Genomic DNA, 10,178 nt, shown 5'->3' on the forward strand with positions numbered 1-10,178 from the left:
CTAGGCGACTTCTCTTCTCAATGACAATACCTCCTGCTGCGCTGAAGGTCCTTTCTGACAGGACACTTGAAGCGGGGCAGGCCAGAAGTTTTATCGAAAATTGGGATAGCTCAGGCCACAGGTCAAGCCTGCACACCCAGTAGTCAAGGGGTTCATCGCTTCTCAGAGTGTCGATATCTGCAGTTAAGGCGAGGTAGTCTGCTACCTGTCTGTCGAGTCGTTCTCTGAGGGTGGACCCCGAAGGGCTGTGGCGATGCGTAGGACTTAAAAAGCTCTGCATGTCCTCCATCAACAACACATCTGTTAAGAGTCCTATCCTTGCCGGCGTGGTCATGGTAGGAGGAGGATTACTTTCACCACTACCCCTGTTAGATTCCCGTTGTGCTGTGACATCACCCTTATACGCTGTGTAAAGCATACTTTTTAACTTGTTTTGGAACTGCTGCATCCTTTCCGACTTCCGGTAATTCAGTAACATTTCAGGCACTTTCTGCTTATACCGGGGGTCTAGTAGCGTGGCCACCCAGTACAGGTCATTCTCCTTCAGCCTTTTTATACGAGGGTTTCTCAACAAGCATGACAGCATAAAAGACCCCATTTGCACAATGTTGGATGCCGAGCTACTCATGTCCCGTTCCTCATCCTCACTGATCTCATTGAAGGTCTGTTCTTAACCCACAGCCACGTACAACAACACGGGTACCAGATAGGTGACAACGAGCACCCTGGGATGCCTGCTTTGGTTGTTCTTTCTCCTCCTCAAAGCAACATTCCTCCTCTGACTCCTCTTCCTCAGACTCCTCTTCCAGCATTGCTGCAGGTCAAGCAAGCGATGATGATAAGGCTGTTTCTGGTGGTGATGGTGACCACAACTCTTCCTCTTCCTCTTCACGCTCATCTACGGCCTGATCCAGCACTCTTCGCAGGGCACGCTCCAGGAAGAAAACAAATGGGATTATGTCGCTGATGGTGCCTTCGGTGCGACTGACTAGGTTTGTCACCTCCTCAAAAGGACGCATGAGCCTACAGGCATTGCGCATGAGCGTCCAGTAACGTGGCAAAAAAATACCCAGCTCTGTAGAGGCTGTCCTAGCACCCCGGTCATACAAATACTCGTTGACAGCTTTTTCTTGTTGGAGCAGGCGGCCGAACATTAGGATTGTTGAATTCCAACGTGTCGGGCTGTCGCAAATCAAGTTTCTCACTGGCATGTTGTTTTACCTCTGAATATCGGAAAAGTGCGCCATGGCCGTGTAGGAACGCCTGAAAGGGCCACACACCTTCCTGGCCTGCTTGAGGACGTCCTGTAAGCCTGGGTACTTATGCACAAAGCGTTGTACGATCAGATTCAACACATGTGCCATGCACGGCACATGTGTCAACTTGCCCAAATTCAATGCCGCCAAAAATTGCTTCCATTGTCACATACCACTTTACCGATCTCCAGTTGGTGCGGGGTCAGCCACTGATCCACCTGTGCGTTCAGGGCGGACAGGAGTGCTGGTCTGGTGTGACTCTCTGCTTTCAGGCAAGTCAACCCCAAGACGGCGTGACACTGTCATATCCGGTATGTGGAACAGCCCCTGGGGAGCTGAGGGGGGGTGCAGTTAATGTGGAGAAAGATTCAGCAGCAGAAGAGGACTCAGCCGAGGAGGTTAGCGAAGAGGATGGAGTAGGAGGAGTAAAGGAGGTGGCAGCAGGCCTGCCTGCAAGTCGTGGCGGTGTCACCAACTCCTCTGCAGAGCCACGCATTCCATGCTTGGCAGCCGTCAGCAGGTTTACCCAATGCGCAGTGTACGTGATATACAGTACAGACCAAAAGTTTGGACACACCTTCTCATTCAAAGAGTTTTCTTTATTTTCATGACTATGAAAGCATCAAAACTATGAATTAACACATGTGGAATTATATACATAACAAACAAGTGTGAAACAACTGAAAATATGTCATATTCTAGGTTCTTCAAAGTAGCCACCTTTTGCTTTGATTACTGCTTTGCACACTCTTGGCATTCTCTTGATGAGCTTCAAGAGGTAGTCCCCTGAAATGGTCTTCCAACAGTCGAAGGAGTTCCCAGAGATGCTTAGCACTTGTTGGCCCTTTTGCCTTCACTCAGTGGTCCAGCTCACCCCAAACCATCTCGATTGGGTTCAGGTCCGGTGACTGTGGAGGCCAGGTCATCTGGCGCAGCACCCCATCATTCTCCTTCATGGTCAAATAGCCCTTACTTTCAAAGTTTTCCCAATTTTTCGGCTGACTGACTGACCTTCATTTCTTAAAGTAATGATGGCCACTCGTTTTTCTTTACTTAGCTGCTTTTTTCTTGCCATAATACAAATTCTAACTGTCTATTCAGTAGGACTATCAGCTGTGTATCCACCTGACTTCTCCTCAACGCAACTGATGGTCCCAACTCCATTTATAAGGCAATAAATCCCACTTATTAAACCTGACAGGGCACACCTGTGAAGTGAAAACCATTTCAGGGGACTACCTCTTGAAGCTCATCAAGAGAATGCCAAGAGTGTGCAAAGCAGTAATCAAAGCAAAAGGTGGCTACTTTGAAGAACCTAGAATATTACATATTTTCAGTTGCTTCACACTTGTTTGTTATGTATATAATTCCACATGTGTTAATTCATAGTTTTGATGCCTTCAGTGTGAATCTACAATTTTCATAGTCATGAAAATAAAGAAAACTCTTTGAATGAGAAGGTGTGTCCAAACTTTTGGTCTGTACTGTACCTGCCCTGACCGTGCTTTGCAGACCAGGTATCAGTGGTCAGATGGACCCTTGCCCCAACACTGTGTGCCAGACATGCCATGACTTCCTTTTCCACAATAGAGTAAAGGTTGGGGATTGCGTTTTGTAAAAAAAAAATTTGGCTGGGTACCTTCCACTGCGGTGTCTCAATAGCTACAAATTTTTTGAAGGCCTCAGACTCCACCAGCTTATATGGTAAAAGCTGGCGGGCTAAAATTTCCGACAAGCCAGCTGTCAGACACCGGGCAAGGGGGTGACTCTGTGACATTGGCTTCTTACGCTCAAACATTTACTGTGGGCAGATGAGCAGGAACTGCTGAAGGCGAGAGGCGGAGTGGCGGGTGGTTGAGAGGGGGCAAGGAGGACAGCAGTGGTTGACGTGGCTGAAGATGCTGGACCAGGAGGAGGATGGTGGCTTTGAGTTTCTGTGCTGCTTGTACTCATCATGTGTTGATCCCATAGGCGTTTGTGATGTGAGATCATGTGCCTTCGCAAAGCAGTTGTACATAGGTGGGTGTTGGACTTCCCATTACTCAGTTTCTTTTGGCACAGGTTGCAAATGGCATCGCTGTTATCAGAGGCAGACACACAAAAAAAATGCCACACTGCTGAGCATTGCAATGACGGCATTCTGGTGGTGGCAACAGCATGCGTTGATTGGCGTGCTTTCTGGCTGACCCCGGGTGCCGATACATGCTGTCTGACTGTGCCACTAGCTCCTTGCGACGACCTCCCCCTGCTTCCAACTCGTCTCCTCCTCCTCTCTGTCTCCCCATATGAACCTTCCCCCTGTTCTTCTACTCTTCGAGCGGGCACCCACGTGACATCCACGGACACATCGTCATCATCAATTGCTTCACTTGTATCTGACAACTCAGCAAAGGAAGCAGCAGCGGGTACAACATCATCATCATCACACCGTACGTCCATGTGTGTAATGCTGCCTGACTCAGACATATCCCTGTTATCTACATCCTCTGGCAATAATGGTTGCGCATCACTCATTTCTTCCAACTGATGTGTAAATAACTCCTCTGACAGGTTAAGTGAAGCGGCTGTGGTGCTAGTGTTGGTGGTGGCTTCGGGTGGGGGCGAGTGGTAACTTGAGAGGTGCCCGAAGCTGAGCTGGTGGAGGATGGTGCGTCAAGGTTCCGAGCGGAATCTGTAGAAGATTGGATATCCTTTGTTAGCCAGTCAACCATGTCCTCAGAACTTTTCGAGTTCAGGGTACGTGGCCTCTGAACACTGGGCATTATTCTAGGGCCAAAGGAAATCACAGCACCACGACCACGGCGGCCCCTGCGAGTGGCCTGCCTCTGCCTGTCATTTTTTTTTAGATTAGTGGTACTATGCGTGCAAGGTACTGTGCCACCCGATATGAATGGTGGGCAGTGGGCACAGTACAGTCTGTGGGTGTCACTACCAGAGCTTTGAGACGTTCTCACAGCTCTGTTTCTCCACCCCTGTGATGATGTCACTACTAGAGCTTGGAGGAGTTCTCACTGCTCTGTTTCTCTGCCCCTGTGATGAGGTTTTTACTTTCTGTTTCCTTCCTCCCAGCTGTTCCTCCTGCGTTTGATTTCCCTGCCTTTAAATTACCCCTCCTCCTTTGTAGGGTGTGGATTATATTTCTCATTTGAGTTGTAGCTCTTGCTTGAGTATCTTCACTTGTAAGCTATCATTTCACTGGACCTGTGTTCTGCTGCAGCAAGTACTCCGGATATTGCCAGCTGTCTTTGGATCCGTCTTCTCTGCTGCTGCAGCTCCTTCAGCTAAGTGTGCAGACATTGTAGTGTATCTGTTTTTTTTTCTGACTGGATCTGAGGCGACCACGGTTCCCTCCATATACTGAGCAGGGCACCGGTGGCCGTGCCCCTTCCACTATTGTAGGGGTTACAGTGGTCATCAGTCTTAGGTATGCGGGCATGCCTCGTTCCACCATTTGGATCCGGGCATGTGCTTTAGCAGCATAGGGAGAGCTTTGAGGGTCTGACAGGGGTCACCCTTTATCCTCCCTAGTTTGGGTCCGGTCAGTAGCTCTATTTACTGTGTATGCTCTTGTTGCTCACATACAGCCGTGACATTATAATCCACCAAAACCGTCCTTTTTGACATGGATCCGCTTTCTGGCCTGGTTGACCGCATGCAGGGTCTTTCTTTGGAGGTAGCGGATCTCCGTCAATCTATGACTCAGCTTCAAGCATTGGGCTCTGCTCCGGCCCATGGAGTCTGTTGCGAGCCAAAGGTCTCACTTCCGGAAACGTTCTCCGGGGGCAGTGAGAATTTTGTTCGCTTCAGAGAGGCATGCAAACTCCATTTTTGCTTGTGTCCCCACCAGAGGGTGAGGATTGTCATCTCCCTGCTCAGGGGTAATGCTCAGACTTGGTCTTTTTTGCTGCCATCAGGGGATCCCTCCCTTCGATCCGTGGAAAGATTTTTTGTGGCCCTGGGGCAGATATATGATGACCCGGATCGTGTTGCTCTGGCCGAATCTAACTTACGTTTTTTATGCCAGAACAAACTGTCTGCGGAGCTTTATTGTTCTGAAATTCGGAGATGGGCAGCTGATTCAGGTTGGAATGATGCTGCACTCCGGAGTCAGTTCTGTCATGGTCTCTCAGAGAGATTGAAAGATGCGTTTGCTTTCCATGAGAGACCAACGTCCTTAGAGTCTGCCATGTCATTGGCGGTACGCCTTGACAGGCGTCTAAGAGAAATAAACGAGACCTCTCTGTCCAGCCATTGTCAGTCTAGGGGCAGTGGTGCGGACTCATTCAGTGTGCAGGGGCCTCATCCTGTCTCGCTCCCCTCTGAGGAGGAGCCCATGCAGCTAGGTCGACTTGCCCCTGATAAAAGAGGATTTAGTCCTCAGAGTATGGTGTGTTTTTGTTGTGGGGGCATAGGTCATTTGGCAAATGTTTGTCCGTTTAGGAGATTCTTGAACTGTACTAAGAGCGATAATAAGAGAAAAACCTCAAAAGGTAAATCATCAAATTCTGCTTCATCTGCTACTTTGGGCAAAGTTGATGTAGGAATTGATGCTTTTCCTCTGACCTGCAGTTCCCGTTTTCTCCTGTCTGCCAGGGTGGCGCTAGAGAGCAAAGTCATTTCTTGTGAGATTTTTGTCGATAGTGGAGCGGCCGTCAATCTTATTGACACTCAATTTGTAGCCATGCATGGTTTTCAGGTTTGCACATTAGAAAAGGATATACCTGTTTTTGCTATTGACTCTGCTCCACTCTCACAGAGATCTCTGAAGGGCATTGTTCACAATATCCGGCTAGCTGTAGGTGACACTCATGTGGAGGATATATCTTGTTTTGGTTTTAACGGATTGCCTTCTCCACTAGTTTTGTGGTTACCCTGGCTCACTAGACATAACCCCACTATTGATTGGCAAGGAAGGCAAATAAATGAGTGGAGTGACTTTTGTAAAGAGAATTGTCTCACAGCGACTTTTGCAGAGGTGTCTACTAAAACTGTGCCATCATTTCTCTCTGATTTCTCGGACGTGTTTTCCGAGAGCGGTGTTCAGGAGCTACCTCCTCACTGGGAGTTTGACTGTCCCATTAACCTCATTCCCGGCGCCAAGCTGCCAAAAGCACGCCTCTACAATCTCTCACAACCGGAAAGAATCGCAATGCGAACCTATATCTCCAAGAGTCTCGATAAGGGGCATATTCGTCCCTCAAAATCACCTGTTGCCGCAGGTTTTTTTTTTTGTTAAAAAAAAAAGATGGCTCTCTGAGACCTTGCCTAGATTTTAGGGAGCTGAACCGTATCACGATTCGCGATCCCTGTCCCCTTCCTCTGATCCCGGACCTCTTCAACCAAATTGTTGGGGCCAAGGTTTTTTCCAAATTGGATTTGAGAGGCGCGTACAACCTGGTCAGGGTCAGAGAGGGGGATGAATGGAAAACGGCCTTTAATACCCCTAACGGGCATTTCGAGAATCTCGTTATGCCTTTCGGCCTGATGAATGCTCCGGCCGTCTTTCAGCATTTTGTTAATAGTATTTTCTACCATTTAATGGGGAAATTTGTATTGGTGTATCTTGATGATATTTTGATTTTTTCCCCTGATGTTCAGACCCATCAGGATCATCTTTTTCAGGTTCTGCAGATTCTGCGGGAAAATAAATTGTACGCCAAGCTGGAGAAATGTCTTTTTATGGTATCGGAGATTCAATTTCTGGGTTTTCTCCTCTCTGCTTCTGGTTTTCGCATGGATCCGGAGAAGGTCCGTGCTGTACTTGAGTGGGAGCTTCCTGAGAATCAGAAGGCATTGATGTGCTTTCTGGGTTTTGCGAACTATTACAGAAAGTTCATTTTGAATTATTCCTCTGTTGTCAAACCCCTCACTGACATGACAAAAAAGGGGGCGGATTTTTCCTCTTGGTCGGAGGAGGCGCTTGCAGCTTTTTCTAAGATTAAAGAGAGTTTTGCGTCTGCTCCCGTCTTGGTGCATCCCTATGTTTCCTTACCTTTTATTGTTGAGGTAGATGCTTCCGAGGTGGGTGTGGGTGCGGTTTTGTCCCAGGGCCCTTCTCCTGCCAAATGGCGACCCTGTGCCTTTTTCTCTAAAAAACTCAGAGAAAAACTATGATGTGGGAGATAGGGAGTTGTTGGCCATCAAGTTGGCTTTCGAGGAATGGCGCCATTGGTTGGAGGGGGCCAGGCACCCTATCACCGTTTTTACCAACCATAAGAATCTGGCATACTTGGAGTCGGCCAGGCGTATGAATCCGAGACAGGCCAGATGGTCTCTGTTCTTCTGCAAATTCAATTTTGTTGTTACATTCCGCCCTGGGATCAAAAATGTGAAGGCTGATGCTCTCTCTCGCTGTTTTCCGGGAGGAGGAAACTCCGAGGACCCGGGTCCCATTTTGGTAGTTGTTTCTGGGGGAGGGGGTAGTTGTTTCTGCTCTATATTCTGATTTGGAGGCCGAGGTCCAGGCTGCCCAGACTGAGGCACCTGCCCGTTGTCCTTCTGGGAAGTTGTTTGTGCCTCCTGAGCTACGTCACAAACTCTTCAAGGAGCATCATGATACTGTTCTTGCTGGTCACCCCGGGAGTAGAGCCACGGTAGATCTCATTGCTCGGAGATTTTGGTGGCCGGCTCTTCGTAAGTCGGTGGAGGGTTTTGCGGCTGCTTGTGAGACGTGCGTTCGCGCTAAGGTCCCTCGTTCACGGCCTTCAGGTTCCCTTCTCCCGTTATCCATACCTTCCCGTCCTTGGACACACCTGTCCATGGACTTTATCACAGATCTTCCTCGTTCCTCAGGGAAGTCGGTGATCCTGGTGGTGGTGGACCGTTTTAGCAAGATGGCTCATTTCGTACCTTTCCCTGGTTTACCCAATGCTAAAACGTTGGTGCAAGCTTTTGTCGACCATATTGTTAAATTGCATGGCATTTCCTCTGATATTGTTTCCGATAGAGGCACGCAGTTTGTGTCCAGGTTCTGGAAGGCTTTCTGTTCTCGCCTGGGGGTTCGGCTGTCCTTCTCTTCTGCTTTTCACCCGCAGTCGAATGGTCAGACTGAGCGCCTCAATCAGAATCTGGATACATATTTGCGCTGTTTTGTGGCAGAGAACCAGGAGGATTGGTGTTCATTTCTCCCTCTTGCTAAGTTTGCTCTGAACAACCGTCGTCAGGAATCTTCTGATAAGTCACCATTTTTTGGTGCATATGGGTTCCATCTGCAGTTTGGGACATTCTCGGGAGGGACTCTTTCTGGTTTACCTGAGGAGGAGAGATTTTCCTCGTCTTTGTCTACCATTTGGCAAAAGATTCAGAGTAATCTTAGAAAGATGAGTGAGAAGTATAAGCGTGTGGCTGATAAGAGACGTGTGCCTGGTCCGGACCTGAATGTGGGTGATCTGGTGTGGTTGTCTACAAGAAATATTAAACTGAAGGTTCCCTCCTGGAAATTGGGTCCCAAGTTTATTGGGCCTTATAAAATCTTGTCAGTCATCAATCCTGTTGCCTTCCGTCTTGATCTTCCACGGGTTTGGAAGATACATAATGTATTTCACAGATCTCTCTTAAAACCATATGTCCAGCCCACGGTACCCTCCTCTTTGCCTCCTCCTCCGATTTTGGTTGATGGCAATCTGGAGTTTGAGGTTTCCAGAATTGTGGACTCTCGCATTGTCAGCGGTTCTCTTCAGTACCTCGTTCATTGGAAGGGTTATGGTCCTGAGGAGAGGATGTGGGTTACGGTGTCGGACATTAAAGCCACTCGCCTCATCAGGGCATTTCATAGGGCTCATCCTGAGAAGGTGGGTCCTGGGTGTCCGGAGTCCACCCGTAGAGGGGGGGGGGGGGTACTGTCACTACCAGAGCTTTGAGACATTCTCACAGCTCTGTTTCTCCACCCCTGTGATGATGTCACTACTAGAGCTTGGAGGAGTTCTCACTGCTCTGTTTCTCCGCCCCTGTGATGAGGTTTTTACTTTCTGTTTCCTTCCTCCCAGCTGTTCCTCCTGCGTTTGATTTCCCTGCCTTTAAATCACCCCTCCTCCTTTGTAGGGTGTGGATTATATTTCTCATTTGAGTTGTAGCTCTTGCTTGAGTATCTTCACTTGTAAGCTATCATTTCACTGGACCTGTGTTCTGCTGCAGCAAGTACTCCGGATATTGCCAGCTGTCTTTGGATCCGTCTTCTCTGCTGCTGCAGCTCCTTCAGCTAAGTGTGCAGACATTGTAGTGTATCTGTTTATTTTCTGACTGGATCTGAGGCGACCACGGTTCCCTCCATATACTGAGCAGGGCACCGGTGGCCGTGCCCCTTCCACTATTGTAGGGGTTACAGTGGTCATCAGTCTTAGGTACGCGGGCATGCCTCATTCCACCATTTGGATCCGGGCATGTGTTTAGCAGCATAGGGAGAGCTTTGAGGGTCTGACAGGGGTCACCCTTTATCCTCCCTAGTTTGGGTCCGGTCAGTAGCTCTATTTACTGTGTATGCTCTTGTTGCTCACATACAGCCGTGACAGTGGGTGTCACGGAAGGTGTACAGCAAACTAGAAGACACAAAAGGAAGATCCGGCTGACTGGATCCAAAACTAAGGAACCAAAGGGATAGCCCTGCAACAGACCTGGCTCTCTCCCTAAACTGCTCAGCCTATGCAAAATTCTCAATGGTAGAAGATCGCATATCCTCGTACCTCGACTGAATAACCCCTGAACACCCTATAATAGTGAGGGGACACGACCACCGGCTCCCTACACTTGATACGGAGGGAGTCAGGGTCTCCTGGGATCCAGCAAACAGGAAAATACAAATGAATAAACAAAACTTATCTGTAGAAGACTCAGTGGTAGCATCCAGCATGCATATACTCCAGGAAGTGGTATAAACCGCAAAGTGATGCAGTATGGGAAGGGATTTAAAGGGATGCAATTAGTGCA

Source organism: Bufo bufo, chromosome 1 (assembly GCF_905171765.1).
Source record: "Bufo bufo chromosome 1, aBufBuf1.1, whole genome shotgun sequence".
Taxonomy (NCBI): Eukaryota; Metazoa; Chordata; class Amphibia; order Anura; family Bufonidae; genus Bufo; species Bufo bufo.